This window comes from Gopherus evgoodei, chromosome 11 (genome assembly GCF_007399415.2).
Source record: "Gopherus evgoodei ecotype Sinaloan lineage chromosome 11, rGopEvg1_v1.p, whole genome shotgun sequence".
NCBI lineage: Eukaryota > Metazoa > Chordata > Testudines > Testudinidae > Gopherus > Gopherus evgoodei.
Window position 1 is genome coordinate 55,041,611 of NC_044332.1, and position 15,280 is coordinate 55,056,890.

General features: G+C 40.1%; 1 protein-coding gene across 7 annotated transcripts in view; it reads right to left on the reverse strand.

Annotated features, from left to right (window-relative positions):
• The window catches only part of MBD5 (methyl-CpG binding domain protein 5), a 218,132-nt gene that overhangs the window by 117,922 nt on the left and 84,930 nt on the right, over positions 1–15,280 (reverse strand). For all 7 annotated transcript variants that reach the window (XM_030579840.1, XM_030579839.1, XM_030579838.1 and 4 more), the window contains one exon: positions 5,119–5,255. The gene's annotated coding sequence lies outside the window, so the exon portion shown is untranslated. The remainder of the gene's footprint in view (positions 1–5,118; positions 5,256–15,280) is intronic.

Sequence of the window (15,280 nt, forward strand, 5' to 3'; positions counted from 1 at the left end):
CCCTGACTCTTGCACCCTCCACATCCCCAGCCCCCCCCATCCCATGCATCCTGCACATCCCCATCCCCACCCCCCTCCGAGCACCAAACGGGAGTCACATTCCCACCTGCATCCCTCACATCAAATGGGAGCTGCCCAGGTAAGTGCCTCCACACCCAAACCTCCTGCCCCAACCCTGAGCCCACTCCTTCATTCTAGCTCCTGGCCAGACCCTTCACCCCCAGCTCTGTGCTCACTGCATTCTCACCCTCAGCTCAGTGCAGAGAGGAAGAGAATGGGCCAGAACCAGGGAGAAGGTAGGTACCCACTGTATGTGGGCAGGGCCGGGACCCCAGACTGGCAGCAGGCTGAGCGGGTGAGGCAGCTGGGATCCTGGCTGGCAGGAGCCAGAGGATAGAACCCCTGAGCGGCAGTGGGCTGAGCCGTTCAGCCCACAGCCGGTCTGGGGTCCCTGCTGCTGGCCCCGGGTTCTGGCTGCCACTCTTCCCAGTTGGGGTCCCAGCCGCAGGCCCCACTCAGCCCACTGCCGGCCTAGGTGAACAGAACCCCAGACCAGCAGTAGGCTGAGCGGGCCGGTGGCGTCAGATCAACATTTTAATTTAATTTTAAATGAAACTTCTTAAACATTTTGAAAACCTTGTTTACTTTACAATACAAAACTAGTTTTTTATATTATATATAGACTTGTAGAGAGGGACCTTCTAAAAAACATTAAAATGTATTACTGGCATGCGAAACCTTAAATCAGAGTGAATAAATGAAGACATGGCACACCACTTCTGAAAGGTTGCCGACCCCTGCTTTACTACATAAAGATTTTTTTTCCTAGAGAAAATATCTGAAATCTGCAACAAGGCAAATTCATTCCTTTGTGTATATGCTACATGCAATATCTTTTTCATTCAACGAATGAAACTTTAACCTTACAATGGCATTTTATTGTAAGACACTCTCTGAAATAACTGAAATTTCTTAAAGAAATTGGTGTATCTAAATAGACTATTGCATCATGCATAAACACCCTGTGCACCAGAGGTTTAACAATACAGCATTTGTTTACCCAAGCAAAATAAATAAAGCTCTAAAAACATGATATAACACACTGTTTAAACATTTATTATGCAAAATATTGAAGCCATAAATCTTTATACTATGAATACAATACACTAGAGTAAAACATTTCTTAATTTCATATTTAAATATATTCCTAATATACAGTTGAAGTAAAAGTAATGTTTACTTACAAAAAATGTACATATTCTCTCTTAACCATATAAGTCTAATCAATGTGCATATCACAGAAAAAATTTACTGAGAACAGCATATTTAGATGGATACAGTTTACTTCCACCTAGGATTTCAGTACCTACTTCACATGGACAATTGACAATAATCTTAAGTATAAAAAGTCTCAAAGTCACCAAGAATTCTGCAGCACATTATTTTCTAATCTCAGCTTGAATGTATACATGATTTCTCCACTAATAATTTCTAAAGCAGATAATGCCTTAAGCTATAAAAAGTGACTTTTTGAATACATGGAAATGGAAATGTACAAGACAGAAGGTTATTTTGCAATAAAAACTGTAACCTTAATCATTACTTCAGACATTCATATTTATTATACATACATGCACATGTTGCGCTCATCAGCATTACTAATGCTGTTGGATAGCTATGATGTGTGATTTTATAAAACACATTGCCCACCTGTAGTTGATAAAGAGCATCCTATGTGCACTGGCTAAGGGGATTGTTGTTGTTCACAGGTATCAAATGGACACTCCCAACTATTCTGCTTCTCCATTACCCAAAAGGTCTCTCCCTTTTTTCTGTCTCCTTCCATACAGCCTCTCTTTCTTTTCCTCTGCCTCTCTTCGTCAAAGATTTATCTTTAGTCTGATCTGTGTTCTCAAGGATTGGGTTCTAGACCAGTTTTTTGGTTGGATGGCTTGTTCATGCAATGCAACTCTCCCAGAAGGACATCCCCATGAAATGTGGCACACTGAGCAGTACCTAACTTATGTCTAAAGATTCCGCTGGTGATCAGGAGCTGTTACTTTCTTTGGTAACAATAAGAAAATCACTCTCTATAAAGATTTAATAACTCCATTATTTTGTATTGGACGTATAACTTAATGAATGCCTGTGAAAATGAGGTAGGATTAGAGGCTAAAATAGGGAAAAAAACAAGTTAAAAATTACTTAGACAAGTTAGCTGTCTTCAAGTCACCAGAGTCTGATGAAATAAATCCTAGAATACTCGAAGAGCTGACTGAGGAGATATCTGAGCCATTAGCAATTATCTTCCATGGAAGCATATAATTAAGCATTCAATTTGCAAACACCTAGATGATAATAAGGTGATAAGTAACAGTCAGCATGGATTTCCTGTCAAACCAACCTAATAGCTTTCCCTGACAGGGTAACAAGCCTTTTGGATTGGGAAGAGAGGTACGGGGGGAGGGGGAAGTGGTAGATGTGGTATATCTTGACTTTAGTAAGGCTTTTCATACTGTCTCGCATGACCTTCTCATAAACAAACTAGGGAAATACAACCTCGATGGAGCTACTATAAGGTGGGTGCACAACTGGGTAGAAAACTATTCCCAGAGAGTAGTTATCAGTGGTTCACAGTCAAACTGGAAGGGCATATCTTGTGGGATCCGCACACTTATAAAGTTTGTGGACAATACCAAGCTGGGAGGGGTTGCTAATACTTTGAAGGATAGGATTAAAATTCAAACTGGAGAAATGGTCTGAAGTAAACAGAATGAAATTCAATAAAGACAAATGCAAAGTACTCCACTTAGGAAGGAACAGTCAGTTGGACACATACACAACGGAAAGGACTGCTTAGGAAAGAATACCGTGGAAAGGGATCCATGGGTCACAGTGGCTCACAAGCTAAATATGAGTGAACAGTGTAACACTGTTGCAAAAAAAGTGAACATCATTTTGGGACGTATTAGCAGGAATGTTGTAAGCAAGACATGAGCAATAATTCTTCTGCTCTACTCCACGCTGATTAGGCCTTGTCCAAATTGTCCACATCCTTCCTGAAATCTGGCACACAGAACTGGACACAGTACTCCAGTTAAGTATCAGAGGGGTAGCCGTGTTAGTCTGGATCTGTGAAAGCAGCAAAGAGTCCTGTGGCACCTTATAGACTAACAGATGTATTGGAGCATGAGCTTTCATGGGTGAATACACACTTCGTCGGATCCGACAAAGTGGGTATTCACCTATGAAAGCTCATGCTCCAATACTCCAGTTGAGGCCTAATCAGCATGGAGTAGACTGAAAGAATGATTTCTTGTGTCTTGCTTACAACACTCCTGCTAATACATCCCAGAATGAGGTTTGCTTTTTTTTGCAACAGTGTTATACTGTTCATTCATATTTAGCTTGTGATTCACTATGACCCCCAGATCCCTTTCTGCAGTACTCCTTTCTAGGGAGTCATTTCCCATTTTGTGTGCATGCAACTGACAGTTCCTTCCTAAGTGAAGTACTTTGCATTTGTCCTTCTTGAAATTCATCTTATTTACTTCAGACCATTTCTCCAGATATTTTAAAAAAGAACAAACAAAAACAAAACAAGCAGAGCAGCCACAGAACTGGAAGGTAAGAGATATTTAATTAGGACAAAGATTTCTTGTGAATAAGCTCCCTGCCATCCAGTCAGCAACTGGTTGCAATTCCGCATCTGGTACTTTCTCCTCTACTGAGGAAAGCTATTACTGGCTAGGGGCTGCAATAAACTCCAGATAAACACCAGGGAAGATATAGAAATGGGTTGCCTCGTTTATGTAAACATCACCACTCCAACCTGTGACTGGGAGCTTCTCTCTCTAATGATGCCTAGAGAGAGGTAGTTATGCAGACTCTTCCCTCACATCTGTGGGGGAGTTCTATTCCCGCAAGACTGTGGTCGCTGTAAGTTACACTTGTCACCATTAACTAGTTGGCATTGCATCACACATGGTAGCATCTGAAATTACCAGTTGTTTCCCCTCTACTTAGAAAATAACTATGATAATTATGCAGTGATGGTTGGCAAAATGTTTACCTTTTATTAGTTTCTACTATACATACACAATGGAAAACTTGAAGGGAAGTTGATTTTTATATTTACTTCTATCATCATTCTGCATTTTGTAAAAATGTGTATGACTGAGTAACCTGTTTGTGAAGTGAATTTCTAAGAAATGTTTGGCATTTCAGCAAATATGCTTTCCTATTTGCTTTGTGTACTGTGTGTTCAAACAGTTTAAAAAAAATGCACCTCCTATCACATTCTATTCTATTTAGATTAACATAGTTTGACTAATGAGAAATTCAGCACAATTTTCAAAAAAACAAACATGAATCAAATAATGCCAAAAAGTGATCTACAAGTAGCAGTAAAGTAACCAGAGTAAGAGTGCCACTGAGAAAATTAGCTTAGAATTTAGCTTTTAAAGACTATTTTAAATTCAATATCCAATATGCACTGTGCTGAAATTTGGATTTCTTTCTAAAAGATATGCTCCAGCTCAGCCAGAATTTGTGGGCTTGATGCAGAAAACACATGGTGAAATTCTGTGGCCTCTATTTACAACGGTAACCTAAGTCCTCTTTTTATTTATTTTTTTGAACACTTAATATTCTTATTTTATTAAAGAGTTATTAAAATAAATCAATTACAAAGTAAGAATATTAAAAAAAGATTAAACTCTTACACAAGACTATAACCAAACGGGCTTTACTTTATGGCTATAGGCTGGCTATACTTTCCAGTGGAGTTCCAGGGTTGGTGTGGCATCAATAAAACAATACATCCTGAAATGCCATAGATAACAAGAACCATCCACAGCAGTGTTATATATGGTGGACCCAAGAAAGAAAAAATATATAGTTATTCAATTAATGAGCTGAATTGTCCCTCTTACCCTGGTTACCTGGGGCACTCACCACAAAAATCTAATGTTTTGGATTATATTCAGGTTATCTTTAAGAGAAAAGGAAAAACAGAAGAGAACACTTAAAAAAATAATTCTGGAAGCTGCATCAAGTATCTGTAGGTCGGGGTTGGGGGGGAGGGGAAGATAAAGTTGAGAGAGATAATTTACTTACCTAAGATTAGGTAGACTGGTGGAAAAATCCACCAATCTTGGGAAGTTCACTGAACCCTTGCAGAGAATTAGTGTTATAATGCTCCAAGAGGCCTCTATATTTCCTTGTCTTTTGTACTGAGATGATACCTCTTCTTCCTATAACAAAACATTCATTGTATTAAAGTCATCTTTACAGAGACACAAACTATTTCAATTACCAAATAGCTGTACTTCATATAATATGTGTGATGAGTCTCTGTCAAACTGCTCCACAGCATAAGGGCGATGGGCTATATAATGGGAATTTGTCGAAAGAGACCTTTAAAAAAATGGAGGTCATTTATCTGTAGGGCAAGAAGAGGGTCAACTGCTTTTTATCATGTTATTTAGAGGAACAACCAATAAAGCTTAGAAGAGTTAAAAATTTTGTACTGTGATTCCCATCCATCAGCTCATCAGCAACAATGGGACTAAATAAATTCTTCCCACTCCTGTCCATCTTGTACCAGCTTCACGGCTTTGTCAATCTTTAATCATTTTTGTTCTGTCATTTTTCATCGTGTCTAACCAATGCATTCTTGATTTTCCTCTACTTCTAGTTCCTTGCACTCTGGTGCGTATCACCATGTGTGGTATTCTTTCCAGGTCCATTCTTGACATGTGTTCAAACCACCAGAGTCATCTTTCTTGAATCTCTAGTGTCTTTGCTGAGTATATTATAAGTTAATTATATATGTAGGTGAAAGTTTCAGAAGTGCAGAAGTGATTTTAATGAAATTCAGATGCTTTTGAAAATGAGACTCAGGCTCCAGAGTCATTTATATACTTTTGAAAATAATAATGGCTAATAAATAATTTACAAACTTACTGATAAACAGGTATTTAGGTTTTCTTCCTTGCTGCATATTTACATATGCAAATATTGCATATTTACCTACCAATAATCTCTGAAATTACTAAAAAGTTGAAATAAAAAATAAATCAATATGTGATGAAAGCCACATTATGTTGAGTGGTAAGTGATATAATTAAAGTTGTAGCAAAATGAATCTTTATTTTACAGAAGTGTAGTAAAAAACAAATTAGAAGTAAGAATATTTGATTTTTTTCATGTTGGTTTGGTGCAGACTGGTTGATACACATACAATCATAGGACTGGAGGGAACCTTGAGAGGTCTTCTAGTCTAGTCCCCTGCACTCATGGCAGGACTAAGTAGACCATCTCTGAAAGGTGTTAGTCGAACCTGCTCTTACAAATCTCCAATGAAGGAGATTCCACAGCCTCCCTAGGCAATTTATTCCAGTGCTCAACCACCCTGACAGTTAGGAAGTTTTTCCTGATGTCCAACCTAAACCTCCCTTGCTGCAGTTTAAAGCCCATTGCTTGTCCTATCCTCAGAGGTTAAGAAAACAAATTTTTCTACCTCCTCCTTGTAACAACCTTTTATATAGTTGAAAACTGTTATGTCCCCTCTCTTCTATTTCCAGACTAAACAAACCCAATTTTTTCAATCTTCCCTCATAGGTCATGTTTTCTAGAGCTTTAATCATTTTTATTGCTTTTCTCTGGCCTTTGTCCAATTTGTCCACATCTTTCCTGAAATGCAGCACCCAGAACTGGACATAATACTTCAGTTGAGGCTAAACACTGCACAGTAAAGTGGAAGAATTACTTCTCCTGTCTTGCTTACAACACATCTCAGAATGATGGTTGCTTTTTCTTTTTCTTTTTTTCCAACAGTGTTACAACGTTCACTCATATTTAGCTTGTGGTCCACTATGACCCGCTTTCTGCAGTACTCCTTCCTAGGCAGTCATTTCCCATTTTGTATGTGTGCAACTGATAGTTCCTTCCTAAGTGGAGCACTTTGCATTTGACATTATTGAATTTCATCCTATTTACTTCAAACCATTTCTCCAGTTTATCCAGATCATTTTAAATTTTAATCCTATCATCCAAAGCACTTGCAACCCCTCCTAGCTTGGTATCATCTGCAAACTTTACAAGTGTACTCACTATGCCATTATCTAAATCATTGATGAAGATATTGAACAGAATCTGACCCAGAACTGATCCCTGCGGGACCTCACTTGATATGCCCTTCCAGCATAACAATGAACCACTGATAACTAGTCTCTGGGAATGGTTTTCCAACCAATTATGCACCCATCTTATAGTAGCTCCATCTATGTTGCATTTCCCTTGTTTGTTTATGAGAAAGTCATGCGAGACAGTATAAAAAGCTTTACTAAATTCAAGTTCTACTTTTTGGCAATGTCCAAAAAGACCACTTTTGAGTGAAGGGTCTCATCTTTCTTTGAATCACATTTTATGAAAAATGTTTAAGCTCCTGGGATCTAATTTTTACTTCACGTTATTCTATATATGCTAAGTAGGACAGTACCAATAAGAAGCAGGAGCTCCTTCTATTTTGTATTTTTTCTTCAATTTTCCAATCACTTTTTTTGAATACATTGATATGAAATAAAAATATTAAATTCTGTCAACAATATCACCCCCATAGCAGTTTATATGATCAAGTGTTGTCTGCATAGGACTTCAGATCACACAATGTTTAAAACTGCAGCTACAGAGCAAAAAAAGAGAGAGAGAGAGAGAGAGATAAAGATACAGTTTAAATCTCATTTATACTACTGGAGGTTTACATGCCAATTCTCTTTATCAACTGAGACCATGGCTACTGTCCTAGATGTCAATCAGCCACCGCCACATACCTCTTTACAAATAAGTCAACATAGAGGTTACAAGAAGTCACAGTTAGGAATAGAACCTAGGTTTCTAGTAGCCTCAAATATTACCCACTTCGCAACAATGTCTTTCAGATATTGTTTAAAAATATACATCCTTTTGTTACCTTAGCTCTAACTCAGGGGTCTCAAACACGCGGCCCGTGGAGTTATTTCTTGCACACCGCCATAGGCGCCAACTTCGTGGGTGCTTCCTTCACCCACTGACAGCCAAGCTCACCTCACCCCCCACCGCTCCCCCAGCACGCTGTGTCCCTGCTCCTCCACCTACCTCCCAGCACTTAGGACTTTCCAGGAGGGAGGGGGAGGAGTGGGGATGCGGCGTGCTAACGGGAGGAGGCCGAGAAGCAGCGGGGCCTGGGAGTGGATTTGGGGAAGGGGTTGGAATAGGGGCAGGGAGGGAGCAGAGTTGGGGCAGGGACTTTGGGGAAGGGGTTGGAATGGGGGCGGGGAAGGGGTGGGAAGAGGTGGGGAAGGGGAGGGGCCTCATGGAAGGGGTGGAATGAGGGTTCTGCAGTCTGTTACCAACCAATTTTGAAGTTCTCAGCTATCTTGACTTGACAATTGGTGTACAACTACAGAAAGGTGTCTATCTGTGCTGTGCCAGGAGTACTAGACCATTGTGATATGAGAGGTAACTCAACCAAACATCACCCTTACTCAATAGCTAATCTGCATGCTACAGTTTCATTGGTTGCATGAGGGAGACTTCACCAATGGTGGATTACTTGGCCCGACTGCCACCTCACATACCAACACAACCATCCCTTATTTGCCACCAACATAAATCCATCAAAATCCCCCAGCACAAAACAACCCAGGCACAAATCAACACAGCTTCCCATCACAACACACATTTGCCCACCCTCACTCATACTTCTCATAAATTAAGTGGCAAGCGCTTTGCTAGTAAGCACATACTGGGCTACTGTGACAACACAATAAAAGTTAATAGAAAAATCACTGTAAGATGCTATACAATTTAAGGGTGTAGAAAAAAAGTATATATCATATGAGAAACAGTACGTGACCCTGTAATTTAAAGGTTACATGATAACACAGTCTCAAAGGGACAGAAAAAAAGTTGTGTGTACAACCCTAATTTTGGCACATGTGCTTAACTGTGCAGTCTTAACATTCTCTTAGTGTTGTTTTTTGTATGGAATGTGGTACAATTTGCAAGAAACACTGAGATTGGTTTCGTCTCAGGATACTAACAGCATACTATATTACTCTTATTTTTTTTCATTTTTGACTATACTTTTGTATCGTTGTATGAAAAGGTTTCAGTGATGCTGCCCTCAGGTCAATGCACTAGTCCTCAAGTGGCTCTCATGGTGATTTGAGTTTGAAATCTCTGCTCTAACTAGTATACTATACAGCCCTCCCAGGGACAGGACTCCTGATTTCCACATTGTCTAGTGCTGTCTAGCAAACAGACATATAATATACTAGAAATGTGTGCGTAAACTCCTTCTCTGGTGACTGGTCCAGAAAGAGACTTGCAATTACTCCCATTGCTGAAGTGGTAGAGGTTTCAACTGAGGATCTACAGGGACAGAGATCAAATCCTGCTGTCAACCAAGATCACAGGATGTTATGAATGCACGCAATATAATTTATTTTTGAAAAACTAGTTTATTTAATTCACACAGTCAGAAAACATCCTTTAAAAGCAGTTATTTTTTAAACTGAAAAACCATTATAATTTATAAATTATGGCATGACAACAAAATACAGGTTTTCACATTTCAACTATTTTTCAGAGTTGCAGGTGTCACACATCAGAAAGCTTGAAAGTTAAGATATATGCTTCCTAATGGCAGGAATAGGGGACCCAGAATGATGGGTTGCACAGTAGGTAAACCTGCTGCTGGAGTGCCACCATGTACCTTGTGGTTACAGCTGCTTCTTGCTGTGTCCAATTTCTAGAAGCTGAGAAGTTATGGCATGTTTTGGGAAGTGAGTGATGATACAGACTCCTTCATGGAAGTTCCCTCCAGCTGACAGGTTATGTCATCACTGATATATGCGGGTGGTTGCTTTTAGCATATTTACTTTGAGTAACTTTTAAATAGTGCAAAAATAGAGACAAAGATCTTCCTGAGACATAACACATATTTTAGGAGGAACATCGCTGACAGAAGTGGATTTAGTGTTGCAGTTTATTCCTCTGATTCCAAGCCAGATGCATTTCCCTGCTCTCCTCTCCCTGACCCTGTGGAGCTATCCACTGAGGTACACCAATCCAGTATGAAAACACTAGGGAATTAACACAAACAAAAACTTTTAGTGACAATTTTGCATCAAGAAATACCTCATCACCTAAAAACTTTAAAAAGATTAAATAAGAAATCAAAGGAAAAGTTTCCTGCATTCTTTGCCTCCTTCATACTATCTACAAAGTTGTCAACAACATTTATTCCATAATGCTTTCCCTTCTATCTCCAACAGGTGCAAAAAACCAACATGTAACCTGCTTCATCAAGCCTGCACTCCAATGCAAAAGCTTAACAGCACCCTCATATGCTGTTGCCTCAACCCACAGATTGGCAGATATGCCAGTCACACATTCCATATTTTTGGGAAATTACTATACCTTAACATTTCTGAGCTGTCCATAAAGAATGCAGGAAACTTCTTCCTTTTAACTTAGTTCCATGGTTTCAAGGCTTTGGGTGTACATAAAGCAATCTGTCACTGCAAGTTTGTGTGTTGTATTTCAATAAAATAACTGACATACTAGAACTCACTGATTCTTTTTAGCAAGGTTTATAATTATTGTCAGTTGCCAAACACCTTAAAAATATGTCTCATGTTTGAACAGACAATGTTGAAAAAAGATGACATGAAGAAACTATTCAGGCTACTGTATTCTAATTTATTACATGAAAGATTTCATAGCTGTTATACGACAGACTTATATTGAGTGTTATGCTGGAAGCATTTGTTTTTCAAGTGATTATAATAAACCCTATATACAAGTGCTTTCCAGGTTTACAGAATACATGCGCACTAACAATTACCATTATTCAGAGGCATAGACTTTTTCATGAAGTAGATTTAACTTGTCAAACACACAGTTATTCAAAGGTATGGAACGAAACTAAAGTAATTTTTTGAGAAGTACGTTATATGGAATAAGGCAGGCCAGAGAGTTCCCGCTGGGGAGTGGGGACTGGGGCTCGCCCCGCTCCGGCCAGGGCACTGGGTCAGGGGCTGCACCACACAGCTTGGCCCCATTCTGGCCGGGGCGCTGGGTCGGGGTGCAGTGGGCTGGGGGGTCGTATCACGTGGCCTGGCCCCGCTCTGGTGCTTTGGCCTGGGCACTGCGATGGGGGCTGCAGCACGCGGCTCAGCCCCACTCTGGCCAGGATGGTGGGATGAGGGCTGCACCACACGGCTCCTGGAAGCCATGGCATGACTCCACTCTGGTTCCTATGTGCTCCAATGTCCCCCTACGGTGCTCCAGTGGGAGCTGCAGAAGCGGTGCTTGTGGATGGGACAGTGTGCAGAGTAGCTTGGCCGCGTCATTGCCTCTGGGAGCCGCTTGAGGTAAGTGCCGCTTGGAGCCTGCACCCCTGAACCCCTGCCCCAGCCCTGATATCCCTCCCGCTTTCCAAACCCCTCAATCCCAGCCCAGAGCACCCTCCTGTACCCCAAACCTCCCATTCCCAGCCCACAGCCTGCACCCCCAGCTGGAACCTGCACCCCTTCCCACACCCCTGCCCTACCCCTGATACCCCTCCCATCCGCCAAACCCCTCGATCCAACCCAAAGCACCCTCCTACACCCCAAACTCCTCATTCCCAGCCCCACTCCAGAACCTGCACCTCCTGCCACACTCCAACCCCAATTTTGTGAGCATTCATGGCCTGCCATACAATTTCTATTCCCCGATGTGGCCCTCAGGCCAAAAAGTTTGCCCACCCTTGAAATAAAGCGTGGTACAATTGGGCATATATAGTTCCTTTAAGTATTCTGGGGGCATTTGCAACAGGATTATGACAAAAGAGAACAGAACCAGAGAGCAGACATCAAAATGAAATGAAGCTATTCTCATGCCTACAGAGAAAAAGGAGCAATATAGACTTTTAAATCTGTAAAGCAAAATATTATTCTCTTGCAAACGCATTACATTTAAACTACACAAATATTTTGGTAAAATAAAAAACAAAAGCAGTCTGGCTAATTTCCTTCCATGGAAGAGGCACAGTTAGTTCTATGTCTGTAGGAATGGGAGCCAGGGCTCCTATTCCTCACTTAGTTAATGGCTTACCATGTGGTCTCAGACAAGCAAAGAGACCTCTCTATATCTGGAGTTTCCCCATACCACAAAGCCATCAGGAGATTAATTAGTGAGGGCCAGACTATGATACCCTTACTCTCACTGAGTAGTGCCCGACTCTACAAGTAATCCCATTACCTTCAGAGGGACTATTTGAAAAGTAAGGTACAAAAGTCAATAAAGTACAATAGATCAGAACCTGGTCCTTAATGTATAAATGCTACATAAATGTTATGTATCGTTGTGGGCCCTACTCTAATACCTTTACTCATGTTGAGTGTTACCTTACTGTGTGAGTATTCTAATGGGAATCAATGAGACTACTTGAATAGTAAAATATTCAGCATGAATATTTTTGACATTACCACCTCTCCTCTTCTTTCACTCCACAGCATCTTTGGAAGCAGAGGGAGCAGTACAGCTTCCATATTCATTCCTGTCCATGGCTTGTGCCTCCATTAAGCCCAGCCTGATCACATCTCTGAGTATTATGTTTCATCATCTAGTCAATGGTTAGCTCAGTAGGACTGACCTTAGCTGTGTTTGCAGTGTTCTTTGACATTTTATCATCTGTCTTTTGCTGTGTCCCCACTATTGTAATCTTTTTGACTATTGCCAATCCTGTTCTCTTGATTACTCAGTCTACTCTCTTTCTTACTTCATTTGTCTTAAAATCATTCCACTTTACACCTACCATCTTTCAAAGAACTCTCATCACTATTGCCTCCAGTTTCCTGATGGCTATTTTGTTTAACGCAGATGCTTCCAGACCCTAAAGTAATACTGTTAGTACACTGGTTTGATAAATTTTCACTTTAGGAGCAAATGTAATGTTTTTCATCAGTCCACAATTTTGTCAATTTCTGTGCAGCACCCACGGCTAACACACATTTCTTTTTAAATTCACCCTTAATGGAACTATCAACACAGATAGGATGTAGACAAACTGGAGAGAGTCTGTCCAGTGGAGGGCAATGAAAATGATCAGGGGGCTGGGGCATATGACTTACGAGGAGAGGCTGAGGGAACTGGGCTGCTTTAGTCTGCAGAAGAGAAGAGTGAGAGGGGATTTGATAGCAGCCTTCAACTACCTGAAGGTGGGTTCCAAAGAGGATGGAGCTCGGCTGTTCTCAGTGGCGGCAGATGACAGAACAAGGAGCAATGGCCTCAAGTTGTAGTGGGGGAGAACTAGGTTGGATATTAAAAAACACTATTTAACTGGGAGGGTGGTGAAGCATTGGAACGGGTTACCTAGGGAAGTGGTGGAATCTCCATCCTTAGAGGTTTTTAAAGCCTGGCTTGACAAAGCCCTGGCTGGGATGATTTAGTTGGTATTGGTCCTGCTTTGAGCAGGGGGTTGGACTAGATGACCTCCTGAGGTCTCTTCCAACCCTAATCTTCTATGATTCTATAATCAAGATTCTTAGATACACACAAGATTCTATTTGTTCTAAAACTTCATCGCTGCTGCCTTTCAATGCTTTATCTAGTTTCCCTTTTCCAAGATACAACCACTTGACTTCTTGGCCTTGACTGTTAGTCCAAGCCAACTACACCAGTTTTCCAAGGTAGTAATATTATCATAACTAATTCGAACATGTCTGCCAGTTGTATGATGCACAAACTAAGGAGCTTAACTCTAGATCATCCAATGTCACACCCTCCAATTTGTCTAATATTCTTAACATTCATTTTAAGAACAGGATGAAAAATTATGGTGATTCCATGCCCCCTTGTCTTACATCAAACTTTGACTTGAACCAGTTGCTTAATTTTCCACTAATTCTTACAGCATGGCAAGAGTCTTCCTACATAGCTATTATAATTGTAATAATCTTATCTGAAACTCCATATAACTGCTACTTTCCATAATGCTTCCCTCCAAACAGAATCAAATGCTTTTGTAAAGTCAATGAAAACAGCAGGCATCTTTAATCCTCATTCTCCATCAACAGTTGGTGTGTGAATATGTGATCAATACAGCTTTGGCCTGGTCTAAAGCTTCCCTGTTCTTTGCGTACTACTACTTGCCTGCAAGATGAATGGGGCAGCTTGCAATGCAGAATGGATATCAGCAATGAACCATCACCAAAAGAAGAAATAGAAAGAGCAGTGAAATAGTTTAAAAACAGAAAGCTGCAGGTATTGACAATATAACAGTGGAGCTGCTAAAAGCTGGCATGACAAGTGCTATAAAAAATTATAAAAGCAGGCAGGAGAGCAAGAGGGTACCAGATGACTGGCTAAAGGCAGTAGTTGTACTATTCTTGAAGAAAGTAGATCATGTCGATCCAAATAATTAGAGGTACAAGTTTATTGTCAGTACTAGGGAAGATAAAGAATAAAATAACTGTGAACAGATTAAGACTTTATTATAAAGATATGGAATTATATTTATTTCTAACTAGAAGTTAAGATAATTAAAACACATTCCTGTTGCATTTCATGGAACTTAGACAGTTCGTGGACTGCAAGTCACTCAGTTTGCACACTAAATTTTACAATATAAAATCCATTTTAACCTTACTTTTAAAACATTAAGTAAAAAGACTCTAGCATACTATTGCATTTCCTAATAGAAAGAATAATCAGCTATTTGCATATTGAAAACTTGTAGTCATACTTCTAATTTTAGCTATTATACCATTCAGGGGTACCAGTGCACTTCTTAAAATCAGCTTTGAGTAACTGACTAACATTGTCATCAGGCTGTTGGAAATACACTCTTCTACTGCACTGCATCTTGACAATAGACATACATTAACAAGAATTCACCTACAGAAGATTTTATCCTCAGACAATGAGGCACAACACCACACTGAGAAAGCATATGCAAAGATATATCTAAAACAAACCCCATTTTGAAGTGGATTTGTGGTCTTTGGTAAGTTTACTATCATTCTTATCAAATTTGGCAAAGATGTCCTTTTTGTAGGTGTCAAGTTCTGTGCTAAAGAGACACCAATAAAGTATTTCTCTTTGCATCTGCTTCCCTACACAATCATAAAAATAGAAAGGAAAGGATTATAGATTAACAAATAGAGAGAGTCAGAAACATCAATTTAGTCAATAAACTGAGTACTAGTAAAATACCAATCTGGTCTTTTCATAAAGGAAATGACAA